This window comes from Equus caballus, chromosome 17 (assembly GCF_041296265.1).
Source record: "Equus caballus isolate H_3958 breed thoroughbred chromosome 17, TB-T2T, whole genome shotgun sequence".
In the NCBI taxonomy this organism is placed as follows: Eukaryota; Metazoa; Chordata; class Mammalia; order Perissodactyla; family Equidae; genus Equus; species Equus caballus.
The window spans coordinates 14,909,221-14,926,378 of record NC_091700.1 but is presented as its reverse complement, the minus strand read 5'-3'; the positions used below and the strand labels follow the sequence as shown (position 1 = coordinate 14,926,378).

Here is a 17,158-nt window from a genome sequence, read left to right as displayed (position 1 = left end):
TGGACAGGTTGCAAATTTGTGGAGCAACTGTGGCCAAGCACCTGCCTCCTGACTCATGCGGCTACTGGAGATTAACTCCTCACCTCCATCAGGCAGAAAGGAGTTACGGTCAGTCCACAGGTCCTCCATAATTTTCCCTATATAGGACTGAATCTCAGTTAGGAAAAGTGGCAGCCATACCACCAGTTCTTGTACCAAAATGGGTTGGTAGAACTTTGATGTTGTTGCCATGACAGTTGGATGTGATGCACTGTCACTGTCTGTACTCTGAACAGACACGTCACTTGTCATTTTAGACCTGCTGTCAGTGTGACATGTACCTGGCCTGGCCCTGGGCTGAGTGTAACATCCCATAGAGCCTCCTGGTACCCCATGGATGTGAGCTCTGCTTCCACAACGAGGGAGGAGACGGTCATAGTCTATAAAAGGAGGCTGCCATCTCCTACCCCTGTCACCAAGTGCCCCAACTGAATCTGGGATGTGGGTGAACCCACACATGAGGTCGTTGTGCGACTTTCACAGTTGCCCTGAGACAGAAAGAAGGATCAGAGCTCAGGGTCTGCTGTTAATGAACCAAAGTTAAACATCAGGTCAACAGAAGCAGCTTTGAAGCTTCTCTGAGGCCTGCAGCTGCTGCTGAGGGCAGAGCAGGCACTGGATTTCGGATCACCAGAGACCGCCTTCCTGTTGGAGGACATCTGGATCTGGGGTGAGAGGAAACAAAACTGAGACACAAGGGAGCGGCAAAGCAGATCTAACACACACATCAGTGTCCATTGTGCCTGCCATGCGGGAATAAATGGATCCTGAAAGAGTGTAGTTTGACAATTGTGCTCCACACAGCCTTACAGTTCACAAGCATCCCCAGGTGCCTTGTCAAGCCCTAAAGCAGGCCTAGTAAATTCTGTTGTAGGTCCTGATTTGCAGAGGAAGGACCTTCACAGAGTGGCCTGCAGAGATCCAGGGTTTTCCAAGAAAATTTAGGTGAAACACTTTCTCTCGGGCATGGTGTCCACCACCACCTTGTCTTCTCTCTGCCACCTGCACTTTGGCAATAAGGAAACTTAGCTAATGAATTTTAAATATCCTTTTAAACTCCCCTATCCTTTCTCCTTGTGAAATGCGGTATTAATTCTTAGACCTGAAAACCCTTGTAAGCAGGTTTGTTTTATGAGTCATCTACGGTAAAGATTTGACACTGTGCAGTCAGGAGGACCTGAACTGTGAAATTTCGATCTGGTTTCCATGACCCTTGGAGCACTGTGCCCAATGCATGTGGAGAAGTGAGTAGATGTTTGATTAATTCAGGGAAAGTCGTAACTATCGATATGACCATGGTCAAGATTGCAGATTCAATTGCTAAATCTCCAAGCTTGTCAGAGGAATACACAATATCGCCTCCTAGGTTTTTAAGGCTGATTCCAAACCCAACTATCATGAAAAGACAGGGGAGGATAGAGGCCTTTCAGAGGATGATCATAGCAGAATATATTGCAAGAAAGGCAAAACGATGGAGTGCAGGAAAATAAAGAAGCATGAAAGATTTGGAGGACGTGGTAATAAAACCCTAGAATGTGCATTTTTCTTAAATTCTTTATAGCATAATACTTTGGATATAAAAGAAAGCAATCTGGACTAGAATTCCAAGATTATTTCAAAATGGTAAATAATGTGGAGTCAAATCATGCAGAAGTGATTCTGTAGCTCAGGGGATATAGTGGCAATTACTCAATCTTGGTTTTGAAAGATATTTGTTTACAATATACCTGGTTTTAGACACTTAGAATAACCAGAGGAAGAAAAAGCCTAGAATGTCCACATTTCAACCACAAGAGAAACAGAAACACATGGAAAAACACCAAAGAGAAACCAGACCGTGGTCAAGTCACCCCAAGAGGAGAAAGAGAAGCAAAGAGAAGGGACAAACAGACATAGCAAATGGAACAGTGTTTGATCAGGAGTCAGGACCAAGAAACTGACTGAAGGGACATGGGAACCTTACCCAGGAAATTGAAAGTTAAATTCTTTCTGTTGTTGTTGCTGTTGAGGAAGATTGGCCCTGGGCTAACACCCGGGCCAATCTTCCTCTGTTTTTCATGTGTGCCGCTGCCACAACATGGCTTGATGACTGGTGTGTAGGTGTGTAGGTCTCTAGCTGGGATTCAAACCCATGAACCCTGAGCTGCCAAAGCTGAGCATGCGAACTCAACCACTATGCCACCAGGTTGCCCCTTAAATTGTTTTTAAAGAAAAATAAAATAGACACACTTTCACTAAGAAGTGGCACAAAGGATTAATATTTAGATATTCAAAAAATCTTTGTATTTCAATATGAAACAGACAAGCATTCCAAAAGGAAATTGAATAAAGCATATTTGTGTGTAACTCAGAGTAAAGGGAATAGAAATGTCCAATTAACATGTGTGAAGGGGCCCAGCCTCACTAATCAATTTATAAATAATGATAAAAGAGATACAGTTTCTCATTTCATATTAAAACATCACAAATGTATAGGAAATGCATGTGCTCATATTTTGTCGACGGGACTATGGATGGTTTTAAACTGTTTTGGAAGACAACTGGTGATATCAGTCAAAATCTGAAGTGGTCATTTTCGTTATATGCCAACATACAGGCCAGCCCGTGAATGCCCGAAGAAGTCTGTGATGTCCTCCATATTTGTAAAGCCTCAGAAAGGCAGGACGCTCCGGGTTCAGGGCAGCCCTAGACCACAGTGACCTCCAGCTGTGTCTACACGTGAAATTTAAGAAATGATCCTTAATAAGTACAACTTGAACATGCAGCCAGATATGCACCTCATTGACTGTGACCATACCTGGCGCAGGTAGAACATCCTTAAACAGGCACGACTGTGACGTCTGGAACATGTCTGAACAAGTCTCATGGCCCTTGAGAAGAAGACTGAGTGGGTCCTCAGCAGGGAGTGGGGATGGCAGACTGGGGGCTGGGAATGTGCCGGGCAGACCCAGGCTGATGTCACACACTCAACACCAGAAGGAGACTGTGTCAAGAGTCTTCACTGAGGAAACGACAGAGCCCAGGGCTCTGTCTTGCATTTTTCAAGCGCAGCTAATGTGGGGGCATCACACCACACGTCTGCTCCCCATCAGCTTTTCTTAGGAAACGAGAATTGTGGTGGAGGAAGCTCTCTGAACCTCTGCCCTTGCCTCTGGCATACCCTCTCTGCCCCTCCCAGCGTTCAAGTGGCCTCGGCTGGGTAAGGCCTCAAACGCAGGCTCATCTCTCTCTGTTGAACAGAGTGGGCATATTGTCTGCAGAGGACACTCACTGTCCAGCAAGTCCATCAGCCTCAGGATGTGCTGGGTAATGCATCTGTCATAGTCAGGCCTTTCAACCTTGACCCCGTGACCCTGGACTGCAGGTACACAGGGGGGTTGTGGGAGGGCCCTGAGGAGGGAACCTGTTGGCAGCTCGCATGAGTGCAATGGGGCTGTGGGGCAGCAGAGGCCGGGTTGTGGCCTTGCAGAGCCCATGGTGGTCAAGGCTCTGCAGCAGCTGTGGGCAGCTGCTCCTGGTGTTTGAGTCTCTGTACTGACACCAGGGTAGGAAACTGAGTCACGGTGGGGCCCAGAGCAGAATAGGATCGGGGAGGGTGGCCCCAAGGACAGCAAGGGAAGGATTTTGGAGGACTCCCTGGGCATCGGTGGCCTCGCCTTAACACCTGGATTGCGGAGTTGGCTGCTTTACACAGAAATCCTACTGCCTTCTTAGAACTTTCCAGAACCCTCTGGAAGCATCAGATGACCCCTCCACCAGACCGCTTTCCCTGGAGATGCCTTGATCCTACATTACCCCCATTTCTGGTTCAGTCCCAGGACCTTCACACTGACTATGACCTCAGGCTCAGAATGAACAGTAAACTATTTTTAGATGTTGAATGTTTTTTAATAAAAAATAGCATATGCTTATTGCAAGAAAACTGTAAACGTTTTTAAAAGTCAACATAATCCCCCCATTATCCACTGGATACATTTTTCCGTGTCTCCCAGAATTTTATACACTTATGTAAACATTCATAAATACACATAGACATAGATTTATGTTTAGATAAATACATATTCAAATTTCCTTAATTGAAAGATTGATTTTCCTGATCTTACTTTTATCACTTAGGATTAGTCTGAAAAGCTTTTAGAATTGATGTTTTGTGACTTCACTTCAAGCATTTTAGAGCATGACGCAGCCAGAGACTCCATCAGCAGCCCCAGCGAGATGCACCACTGGCCCAGACCTGCAGGCCCGTGAACAGGACCTCCCATGCCCGGAGCCACCTGCGTTCAGGTAAGTGGCTGGGAAACTTGCCCAGGTGCTGATGATGATTTATTAAAAAGGAATTAAAGTTGAAAACAAGTGTTTCATTTCATGTCCAGTAAAAACTAATTGAGAATCTATATATGAAGCTTTACTTCATAAAGATACCAACACTTTTTTTTTTAACTTTTACTTTTTACCAAATTTGCCCCAACTATACGAGGAGCTTTCCTTCTGATCTGGCAATACACCAGATTATCTTTTTAATATTCTCAAATGAAACTTTAAATACCGATTATTAATAGATCCTTTCTTATTGCTTTCATTAAACACCACTGCATATAACTGCACATTAATTACCTGCTAACTCTTAATTAACTAGTTCATTTCTAGAGAAATTAACGTCCTTTCAAATTAAGCTGATAGTACTCAGGAGGAACTCAAATTGGATTATTTTCTAAAATCTAATTTTTGTGAATTGAGGCCTTCCAAATTTTTTTCATTTTTTACTTATCTAGTCTTGCAGAAATGCACACATACCACTAAATAAATTAGATGAAACTAAAAAAAGTCAAGTTGTGTCATAAGTTTTTGCAACTATAGAGGTAATTTATACTTGAATGAATAAAGAATTCAATATAAAAACATACCTTTTTAAAGGATGTCAAAGTTCATTTACAAAGCTTGTGCAAAGCTTATGGCCCTTCTTCAATCTATATTACAATTGGACATGGTCTAAAGAAAAAATTTGAAACTGGAAACTTGCTGCTCAGGTGTGAGCTTATGGAAAGTGGCCCCCTGAGAACTGTCTAGAACTGGCTTGCGTCTCCTCCAGCCCGTCCTGGGTCAGCCTTGCAGCCTGAGGGGAGCTGCTCTGTGAATCACATGTTTTGTTTTCACACATTCATCAGCATCAGGATAATAAAGGTCCAGTTCTTGTCCACAGATGTGCAGTGGGGACTGTCACTGCAGCCAAAACCTGGAAAACTGAAATGCACGAGAAATTCCCAGTCTTGCAGCTCCACTTCACCACCAGTGGCCATCTCTGCAAGTGTAGACCCTGCTTTTATTAACCTCCTTCTATATCCTCTGGTTAATGAATTGACAGGGAGTCCACAATCAACCCATTAAAGTTGAAGCATAACGGGATTTGGGCATGAACCACAAATGCTGAGGAAGGACACTCTTCCTCCTTTCCACAAGGCAGGTGCATCACGCCGTGCTTCCTACAGCTCTCTCTGTGGCTGCAGATGCTGGGGAGATGCCAGCGGGCTCATCTTTTACAGAAGAAAGGGGCTCACTACCACTTTGTGCCCCTAGGTATCCAGGTTGGAAGAGCTTCACATTTTATTTTCTTTTTCTGACTCACCCAGGTTATTCTACTTATGGTAGAAAGTCTGAACATAATTTGAAAAAATATATATATTTGATGGTTTTGAGAGCTACTTTGGCAGCAAGAGCCTCTAGGTCAGCACCTGGGGAGGAGAGCAGCCAAGCCGTGGGCCTGGAGCTGTGTCCAGATTTGCCTTTCGGTAGCAGCTGGTTTGGAAAGGACCAGCTGAGGAGCTTTCTTGTGGGTCTGGCAGTGGGCATCCATCAGAGGGAGGGTCTTGAGAGCACCTGAAGCTTTCATCGAGACCCTGACATCCTACAAGTAATGGTCCCAGAAATAAACCAGTTCCAATAGGGGTGGGACCATTAAGTTACACCATAAGAATCCCTCGGTTTAATATTTGCCTACCACAGGCAAGGAAACCCTGGGGGAAGATGAGACTTTCCCAGAGCCTCACATTTTTCCGTAGGTTTTCACCACAGTGTCCTGCACTCATCAGAAGTAACCAGGTGAACAAGGAAAAGGAATTGTCCAAAAATCAAGACAAGAAAAAAAAAAGCTAGAGTAGATCTAGATATTATATTTACAAGACATTATAAGACACTGGTTTTAAAATAATTATAACTGATTTGTTCAGGGAATTAAATAACTTTTTTGAGAATTTTGTCAGACAATTTTTGGAAACTATGAAAAATTCTAAGAGAATTTATAACAAAATATATTAACTTGAAATAGGAACATAATAGCTGGATTGTAAAACAAATTCTGTGCAGCTGAAGAGATAATTAGTGAACAGGAAAACAGAGCAGAAGGAAATACTGAGACTGTTGCATGAGAAACCCAAGGATGGGTGGTGATGGAAAGAGCCTCCCACACATAGGGTTTGAGGGAAGATCAGGGGTAGTGTAACTGGAGCCCCAGAAAAAGGAGAGAGAGGAAACAGGCCACATGTCAGGAGAAGCCTCAAATGTTCTCAAACAAGAAAAAAAACACCAAGCGAATGATTTCAGAAGCATTAAGAACACGACACAGGAGGGGTCCAAAGAAAGGCCCATCAACTACCGCAGAGCTTTGAAACACAAAGATAAATCCTAAAGCATGATGAGAGCAGAGACAATTCTTGTCAAAGAGCAGAAGTTGATGACCCCCAACTTCTCAGCAAGTGGAATGAAGCACAGAAGAAAATGTACACAAAAGTGCTGACACTGGGAACAGCCAACCTGGACTGCTGTCTCCAGGCAGATAACTAAGAGAATTTGTCACCTGAGGACCAACAACAAAAGGCAGATGTTGACCACAAGAGGCAGCTCAGAGTTGCCAGTAGAGCAGAGACTGAAGGAAAAGATAAATATGTGGGCACATCTAAATATTTATTGAAAGTGTAAAGCAATATGGTAATGCTTTGGGAGTTTACGCTCATATGAAATTTAAAAAGATGTCAATAATAACACCAACGGCAGGAAAAATAAAGGAGCTTCTAAGGTCCCTGCATTGTCCATGAAGTGGTCCAAGGAAAATGATATGGACTTTATTAAAACAAGGGAGCATTCTATAAAGACTGCATAAACAGTGAGAGAATATTAATCAGAAGCTCCTGAGGTAGGGGAGAAATAGAATCATTATGGATGAATAAACCCAAAGAAGGCAACAAGGAGCACAGAACAGGCAGAATAAAGAGCAAACAGTGGCAAACAGTGATAATGGTGCCTAGATGTCCAATATCAGTGATTTTATGGCATATAAATAGAATAAATACTCCAATTAGAAGGCAAAGTTTCTTAGAATAAAAATAAAACTAAATTATGCACTTAGAGGTTGATCTTAAAGTATTCATACAAGTTGAAAGGATAATGTATATGTTGTATAAGTAATGCTGAAAAGAAAACTGGAGTAGTACACCAATTCAGACAACGCCGGCTGACAGGAGAGATATTCGATGGGAACAAGGACATTGCAGAGTGATAAGTGGGCCACTCCACCAGCAGGGTGTAAGGATCCTAAACACGTGTGCAGAGAACTGGGGAGAGATTCTTGGGAAGTGGCCCAGGACAGGTATTTGTACCTGTGCTATTAGTGAAATAGTCTAATTTAACAAAACATTAGTTACGGTTCCTATCACATGACTACATTCCCAGTCGACACTCCGAAGTGTTAGGTATCTAACATCTTGTATTTTAACTGGGTCCTATTTACATGTGTTCTGGAAATTACTACATGTTTATTTACCCTTGGGAAACTGGCCATCATTAGATGGTAAAAACTCTGTCCCCCGAGACTTTATTGGTGGTGGCAGGGGTATGTCTACACTTTTAGATAAGGCAGAACATGATTGACATGTTTACACAACATAGGAATGGTCTTTGGTTTATCTAAAGACACTCACAAACATTGTCTGTATAGGTAAATTTGGTTAAACCATCTTGAAGCCTTTAATTTAGAGAAGCTAACAAGGGAAACATTTGTTCTCCTCTCCAGGTTAAGAACACACAATTTTCAAGAGTGAGTAATTTGTGCTTACTATCATGGTTAATGTTTTCCTTCTCATTCTCCCTTAAATGATCATTTCCTTGCAAACTTTGATTTACTTTAAAAAGAAAATTCTTTAGAGATGGGCGGGACATTTGAATTGAAACTATGGAAGGATATTAATGTAATAGCCCAACTTTTTTTGTTGAGCAATTAATAATTTCATTAATTGACCAAGTAAATGAATAGTCACTTCTTTGAAGAGAATAGCAATCACAGGAGTTGTTTTTATAATTTGTTTTATAAACATTGCTGTAATATCAAAGGTAACAATATTAATATCAGGCAGCATGTAAACTCATTTCCAGTGTATAAATATAACAAATGGTTGACAATTATTTATTTATGCTGTTTTCATTGATTCAAGAATCAGTATTTTAAAATAATCTTTATTTACCATTTATTAGGAAAATGTGCAGCACTATCTGTGCAGATGTTACAGAAGAGACTAAGAATATCAATATTAAATAAAAAATAATAACATAGAGATTAGTTGAAATATATAAAGAGAATGTTTCACTATCGTATACACAGTTAAAGTGGATGACTTTAGAGGGATATCTATAGGACTGGCTTCCTTCTTTTCCAATTGTATGTAAAGATGGTTCAGTCTCACTAACTGAACTTTCTGAATATTGCTCAATGTCTGCTGTTTTGCCATACCTGATATATGTGAATTATTAATAAAACCCCACAACATTAGCTAACATATTAACCATTTTAAATAAGACATATGTGTGATGGTCAAATATATCAGGTATACTGAAAAGGGTAAATAATGAGTTTAAAAAGATAACAGTTTTAAATTTGTATTTTTTGCGGGGCCGGCCTGGTGGCATAGCAGTTAAGTTCACATGTTCTGCTTTGATGGCCCGGGGTTCGCCGGTTTGGATCCTGGGTGCAGACATGACATCGCTTGGCAAGCCATGTTGTGGTAGGCGTCCCACATGTAAAAGTAGAGGAAGACGGGCACAGGTGTTAGCTCAGGGCCATTCTTCCTCAGCAAAAAGAGGAGGATTGGCAGCAGATGTTAGCTCAGGACTAATCATCCTCCAAAAAAACAAATTGTATTCTTTGATTTCTGCCAACTATCATTTGATGTCCAAGGGAAAATTGTAATTAAATTCTTAAATTGTTCTATTATAGATCCAAAATAAAGGATTCACAGTACCTGTATTTATTGACATCAGCTTTAGATAACTCAATACGCTCATCACTTACAGGATATTAATAAAGAGGAGACATAACCTCTAGTATTTAAAGATGAAGAATTTATACATAAAGGCATGTATCCAAACTAAAAATAAAGTGCTGGATTATGGGTTATTATTATAAATAGTGGCTTGATCATTCAGTCAAGATTGAGCATTAAAGCAGTTAAATATATTGTATGTAAATAGATTAATATGCAATAAATAGCTCCTTAGTAAACAATCAGTGACTGATATTTAAAACAAACTTGTCAAAAATGTAGTAATATTAAATATCACTGTATTTATTAAATGTTACTCACCCATATTTATTTGTCACCTATATTAATAATTGGGCTATCAGCCTTTACTAAGATTTCTCAATATGTATAGAAAATAGTTTTTACCTTAATATTTATGTAGCTTTTTTCTCATAATTTATAAGAAATATTATTTACTCTCATCTGAATATTAGTCTGCTCCCTTGCCAATGTAAAAAATGATGTTACTTCTTATGAAGCAAATCCTGTCTAACCACACTATGACTAGCAATTTTGTGTTGTGGCACTGAGCAAATTAAGGAATACGAAATAAATCAATTAATCTTACTTTTTGTTCTAGCATCCTTATTTTTTCAGTCCCTTTCACATTTTTATACCAAAGAATATTATAAGTATATGTTAAACACACATTTACCATTATACTTAGAGTAGTATAGTTATAGAGAGGTGATGATAGATAGACAGGTAGATAGAGTTATAAATATAAATATAAATAGATGGGTATCTGTAGTAATTTAAGTACATACAAATATGAATGTTTAACTTTTGGAAGTAGATTTAGAATATAATGATATAATTAAGTTTCCTTCAACGTTTCCCAAAGGCTTTATAAATAACACTTGGATAACATTTTTAAGGTGTAACATGATTTTGAAAGTAAATTATAACTTGTAATCCTTCAACTAAAATAATTATTTTCAATTTTTAAGAGATGCATATTTTCTTTTTTTAAAACAATCAGCAGCATTATATAAAGTAGGTAACCTACCTATCTTGTTAGTCTTTCATTGCTAGTTAAGGTTTTATTTACAATTCCATCATATTTTTTCACTTGTAAATTTTCCAATAAGGATTTGTCATAGCTTACATCTGAGGTGGTTTGAGATTAGACTCACTCCAAAAATTTTATAGTAAAAAATTTTCAAAAATGTGTCAGGCATGTTTATTGGCTCGTTTGTCTTAAAGAACACAAAGGTTTATTCAGAAATAACATTCCTGAAATTTGTACAAGCGGTCTTCACTTCTAAGAATCAAGTGGTCTTATCTATGTTTCTTTACTTCTACTACGTGACTGTGGTTTAAACTCTATAATTAAAATTTCCTTATAAGGAAATTTTCTTATGTTTTATAAATTCCTTATAAAACTTGTACATTAAGAAAAACAAATTAAAAAAGAAAATTTCACAATTATAATTTCATCACATAAAGGGAAGAGTCTATTCATGTTGTTCAATCAACACAAACCACCTAGCGTAAAATTGACTAAATTATTTTGGAGACACCAAACATAGTAGGTAGTTTAGCATGAAAAAAATAAGGCCTCTCAAGTGTTATGCTCCCTTCTGATTTTTAATACCACATCTTATCTTTCCATCTAATATTTGGAAAAAGAGATAAGTATTACAGATTTCTCTCTTCTAATTTATTTTAACACAAATTACTTTCCGGACTCTCTATTTATTTGTATTTTTATGTAATGTAATGTTTCCTCACTGGAATCAAACACCAAAAAAGGCAATATTGCTTTCTTTCACTAAAACCCCAGTGCCTGGTATAGCTTATGGGTGATTAAATTTTGATGACAATCATAAAAAATAAATTATGATTTGAAAAACTACCATTGGATGTGGTCGTATAATAATGGTAAAAACAATTATGTTCACGCATTAGAAAAAATTAAATCAAACACCAACAACTTAAAGATTAAGAAGTAAAAAGATCATTTGTTAGGGAGAAGTAGAGGTGAATAATAAATCAGTTTGCCTAGCAGGTAAAACTCAGTTTGTTATCTTCTGGGAGGTAAATTTTTGAGTGTAAACATTTCTTTGAAAGATTAAATAAGACTTTACAATGTACCAGTCACATGGTGGAGAAAGGTACTTTATGACAGAAACAGTGTAGCCACTTTTTTTCCCAAGTAATTTTATTGGGATTATAGTGGTTTATAACATTGAGTAATTTCAGGTGTACGTTGTTGTTTATCAATTCCTGAATACTCTCCATCACGCTCAGGCCCCGTAGTCTAGTTTTTCTCCATCACCACACATATGTGCCCCTTTATCCCTTTCGTCCACCCCCCCCCAAACCCCTTCCACTCTGGTAACCACTAATCTATTCCTTTATCCATGTATTTGTTATCTTCTACATACTCGTGAAGTCATGCAGTGTTTGTCTTTCTCTGTCTATTTCACTTAACGTCATACCCTCAACTTCCATCAACGTTGTTGCAAATAGGATGGTTTTGTCTTTTTTATGGATGAGTAGTTTTCCATTGTATATATATATATACCACATCTTCTTTATCCATTCATCTATAGATAGGAAGTTGGGTTGTTTTCACACATTAGCTGTTGTGAATAATGCTGCAATGAATATAGTAGAGTATAAGTCTCTTTGGATCTTTGATTTCCAGTTCCTTGGATAAATACCCAGTAGTAGGATAGGTTGATCATATGCTATTTCTAATTTTTTGAGAAATCTCCATATTCTTTTCCATAGTAGCTGCGCCAGTTTGCATTGCCACCAGCAGTGTATGCAGCGTTACCCTTTCTCCATATGCTCTACAACATTTGCTGGTTTTTATCTTGGTAATTTCAGCCATTCTGACTAGTGGAATGTGATATCTCATTGTAGTTTTGATTTTCATTTCCCTAATAATTAGTGATGTTGAGCATCATTTCATGTGTCAGTTGGCCATCTGTCTATCTTCCTTGAAAAAATGTCTGTTCATATCCTCTGCCCATTTTTTGATTGGGTTGTTTTTTTTTATTTTTTGATTTGCATGAGTTCTTCATATATTTTGGAGATCAACCCCTTGTCTGATAAATTATTTGCAAATATTTTCTCTCAGTTGATGGGTTGTCTTTCCATTTTGTTCCTGATTTTCTTTCCTTTGAAGAAGCTTTATAGTCTGATGTAGTCCCATTTGTTAAGCTTTTCTTTTGTTTCCCTTGGCTGAGTAGACAGGGTATTTGAAAAGATGAGTCTAAGACCAATGTCAAAGACTATATTGCCTATATTTTATTCTAGGAGTTTTATGCTTTCAGGTCTTGCATTCAAATCTTTAATACATTTAGAATTAATTTTTGTGTATGGTGCAAGATAATGGTCTACTTTCATTCTTTTGCATGTAGCTGTCCAGTTTTCCCAAAACCATTTATTGAAGAGACTTCCCTTTCTCCCTTGTATGCTCTTGGCTCATTTGTCAAAGATTAACTGTCCACAGATGTGTGATTTTATTTCTGGGTTTCCCATTCTTATCCATTGATCTGTTTGTTTGTTTTATTACTATAGCTTTGTAGTATGTTTTGAAGTCAGGGGTTGTGATGCCTCCAGCTATTTTCTTTTTTCTCAGGATTGCTTTGGCTATTTGGAGTCTTCTGTTGTTCCATATGAATTTTTGGATTTTTTGTACTGTTTCTGTGAAGAATGTCAATGGGATTTTGATTGGGATTGCATTGAATATGTAGGTTGCTTTAGCTAGTATGGACATTTAACTATGTTTATTCTTTTGACCCATGAACATGGCATATCTTTCAATTTCTTTATATTTTCTATAATTTTTTTCAATAATTTCTTATAGTTTTCACTGTACACGTCTTCTACCTCTTTGGTTAAGTTTATTCCTAGGTATTTTATTCTTTTTGTTGTAATTGTAAATGGGATTGTATTCTTGATTTCTTTTTCTGCTAGTTCACTGTTAGTGTATAGGAATGCAACTGATTTTTTAAAATTGATTTCGTACCTTGCAACTTTGCTGTAGTTATTTCTAATATTTTTCTGGAGGATTTTTTAGGGTTTTCTATATATAGGATGAGATGATATAGGATGATATCATCGGCAAATAACGAAAGTTTCACTTTTTCCTTTCCAATTTGGATTCTTTTTATTTATTTTTCTTGCCTAATTGCTCTGGCCAATACTTCCAGTAGTACGTTGAATAAGAGTGGCAAGAGTGGCACCTTGTCTTGTTCCTGTTCTCAGAGGGATGGCTTTCAGTTTTTCACCATTAAGGATTATGTTGGCTGTGGGTTTGTCATATATGGCCTTTAGTATGTTGTACTTTCCTTCTATAGTCATTTTATTGATAGCTTTTATCATAAATGGATGTTGGATCTTGTCAAATGCTTTCTGTGAATTTATTGCAATGATCACGTGATTCTTATTCCTCATTTTGTAAATGTGGTGTATTACATTGATTGATTTGCAGATGTTGAACTATCCTAGCATCCCTGGAATAAATCCCACTTGATCATGGTGTACTATCCTTGTTATGTATTGCTGTATTGTGTTTGCCAATATTTTGTTGAGGATTTTTGCATTTATGTTCATCAGCAATATTGGCCTTTAGTTCTCCTTCTTTGTGTTTCCATTGTCTGCTTTTGGTATCAGGGCGATGTTGGCCTCATAGAATGTGTTAGGAAGCATTCCATCTTCTTCAATTTTTTTGAATAGTTTGAGAAGGAGAGGTACGAATCTTCTTTGAATGTTTGGTAGAATTCTCCAGAGAAGCCATCTGGCCCTGGACTTCTGTTTTGTGGGAAGTTTTCAATTACTGCTTCAATCTCTGTACTTGTGATTGGTCTACTCAGATACCCTATTTCTTCTTGATTCAGTTTTTGGGAGGGTGCATGAGTGTAGGAATTCATCCATTTCTTTTACATTATCGAACTTGTGGGCATACAGTTTTTCATAGTATCCTCTTATAATCCTTTGTACTTCTGCAGTATCTGTTGTAGTTTCCCCTCTTTAATTTCCTATTTTATTTATTTGGCCTTCTCTCTTTTTGTTTGGTGAGTTTGGCTAAGAGTTTTTCAATTTTGTTTATCTTCTCAAAGAACTACCTCTTAGTTTCATTCATCCTTTCTATGCTGTTTTTTGGTCTCTATTTCATTTTTTCTGCTCTGATTTTTATTATTTCCCTACTTTTGCTGACTTTCACCTTCATCTATTCTTCTTTTTGTAGCTCTGTTAGGTGCATTTTATATTACTTATTTGAGATTTTTCTTGTTTGTTCAGGTGGCCTGTACTGGTATGAATTTCCCTCTTATGACTGCATTTACTGCATCCCATAAGAGTTAGTATGTTGTATTTTCATTTTTGTTTGCCTCTAATCATTTTGTAATTTCCCCTTTGACTTATTCAGTGATCCAATAGTTGTTAAATAGCATATTGTTTCGTCTCCAGATATTTCTGACTTTCTCAGTTTTGTTCTTATGGTTGATTTCCAGCTTCAGAGCACTGTGATTGGAAAAGATGGTTAGGATGATTTCATTCTTCTTAAATTTACTGAGGCTTTCCTTTTGTCCAAGCATATACTCTGTCTTTGAGAATGTTCCATGTGTACTTGAGAAGAATGTGTATTCTGCTGTTTGGGGATGGGATGTTCTCTCCATATATATATCTATTAAGCCCATCTGCTCAAGTGTTTCATTGAAATCCACTATTTCCCTGTCGACCTTCTGTCTGGATGGTCTATCTATTGATGTAAGTGGGGTGTTGATGTCCCCTACTATGATTGTGTTGCTGAGAATTTCTCCCTTAAGGTCTGCTCATAATTGCTTTATGTACTTTGGTGTCTCTGTGTTAAGTGCACATATATTAATGTGTTATGTCCTCTTGGCAGAAAAATCCCTTTTATCATTGTCTCCTGCCCCTCTTTGTCTCTCCTTGTCTTTTTTATCTTGCAGTCAGCTTTGTCTGATGTAAGTATGGCAACACTTGCTTCCTTTTATTTGCTGTTTGCTTGGAGTTTTGTCTTCCACCCCTTTCTGCTAAGCCTGTGTTTGTCTTTAGGCCTGAGATGCGTTTCCTGGAGGCAGCATATTGTTGGGTCTTCTTTTTTAATCCACTCAGCTGCTCTGTGTCTTTTGATCGGAGAATTCCATCCATTGACATTTAGAGTTATTATTGATATTTGAAGGCTTAATACTTTCATTTTATCTCTTGTTTTCCAGCTGTTCTATGTTTCCACTGTTTCCCTTCCCTTGTATGTCTGACTGCCATTTCACTTTGGAGGTTTTCTGTGGTGGTTTTGTAGATTTTCTTTTTATTTATGAATTGTGGCTCTGCTCTGATTTTTTGTTTAGTGGTTACTGTTACATTTGTATAAAAGATCTCATAGATGAGACTATTTTCTCACAGCCTCTTTTCTCCATTAGCCTAAGTAGGTTCCATCCCTTTCCTCCAGCCTATCCTGTTTTTCATACACTATTGTTTCTTAGTTAGTAAGTTCTTTCTTGCATTGAGCAGAAGAGCACTTTCTTATTTCTCCTACCCATCCTGTCTTTTGGAGACACAAGTAGAATCTGGATCCAAGTTCCATGGAACATCCTTAGAAATATGCGGAGATGGTCAACTATTCTCAGATTTCTTGAGTTGAAGCATCTCCAGTTCATCAGCCATCCCTGAAAAAACATGACTTCATGTCAGGTCACCACATTGGTAGTTTCTTTTGTTTCAATTCATTTTTAAACAGTAGGATTTGGAAGGGAATGCACTACACTAGGCATGGCTTGATTAGCAAAAGACAGATTCTCATGTCTCATATTAGAGCACTTTTCTTCTATCAGAATAGGTAAGAATATTCCCTTTCTTCTTGTACATACTGTATATGATTATCAACTCTATTCTTTTGATGGGCACATCATACAGTGATGACCACATCATACATTGAGTTAAAGAAAAAAGAAAACCACTAGATCTTTCTAACTATACATTCATCTGTTTTTTATGCATTAGTTTTGGGGCTGACCCTGGGAAGTTATGTTTATCCTGTTAGGTTTCTTTTGATTGAGTTACTACAATCCTAATTTTGGTTGACTCTAAGGTTTCTATCTTAAAAGAATGAGTAGATGATTATGCCATCAACCGAGATCAAAAATACAGGAGAAAGGTGTGTGTGTACATGCACCCATGCATGCATGCCTTAAAGGAGGACTGAGGATGGAAGCCTGAGGAATCCCAATATTAAGAGGCAGCTGGGAGAAAGGAGGCAACAGAAGACACCAAGAAGGGGTGGGCCATAGTTTGTTATGAAAAGGAGAGGAGTATCTTGGAAGCTGGACTGACTGTGTTTTCAGGATTATGGTAGACACCTGAATACATAATGAACAGGACGTGGTCTCTGCCTCTGCTCCTGTTTTGATTTGCTCCATGGTTCAGCTCTTCATTTAATGGCACTACCTAGTCCATCATGCCTGAAAACTTGCAGTCACCTTTTATTTGTCCTTCATAATCTCGCATCTATTGGGTTAACCACGTTTTACTGACAAAACGTCATTTTGAATTATAGCATACTTACTGGGAAAAACGCACAAATCTAGAGTATCTAGCTCAATGACTTTCTTTAACAATGTAAACACATTGTAATAGCCACCCCCATCACTATTCTGGCTCTCCAGAAGCCTCTATCATGCCCCTTTGCAGAAATTTCTCCCACCCAAGGTAACCACTACTCTGACTTCTATCACTGTAGCTTAGTTTTGCCAGTTTTTGAGCTCAGGTAGATGGAATTATACTCTATGTACTCCTCT

General features: G+C 38.2%; 1 protein-coding gene across 3 annotated transcripts in view; it reads left to right on the top strand.

Moving 5' to 3' along the window:
• The first annotated feature begins 2,844 nt into the window (after positions 1–2,844).
• LOC138918306 (mucin-16-like) overlaps positions 2,845–17,158 on the top strand; it is a 33,900-nt gene continuing 19,586 nt past the window's right edge. For 2 of the 3 annotated variants that reach the window (XM_070239310.1, XM_070239309.1), the window contains exons 1-2: positions 3,277–3,403; positions 4,206–4,323. The gene's annotated coding sequence lies outside the window, so the exon portion shown is untranslated. Of the gene's footprint in view, positions 3,404–4,205; positions 4,324–17,158 lie in introns of all 3 variants that reach the window. The other variant, XM_070239308.1, reaches the window with a different exon arrangement.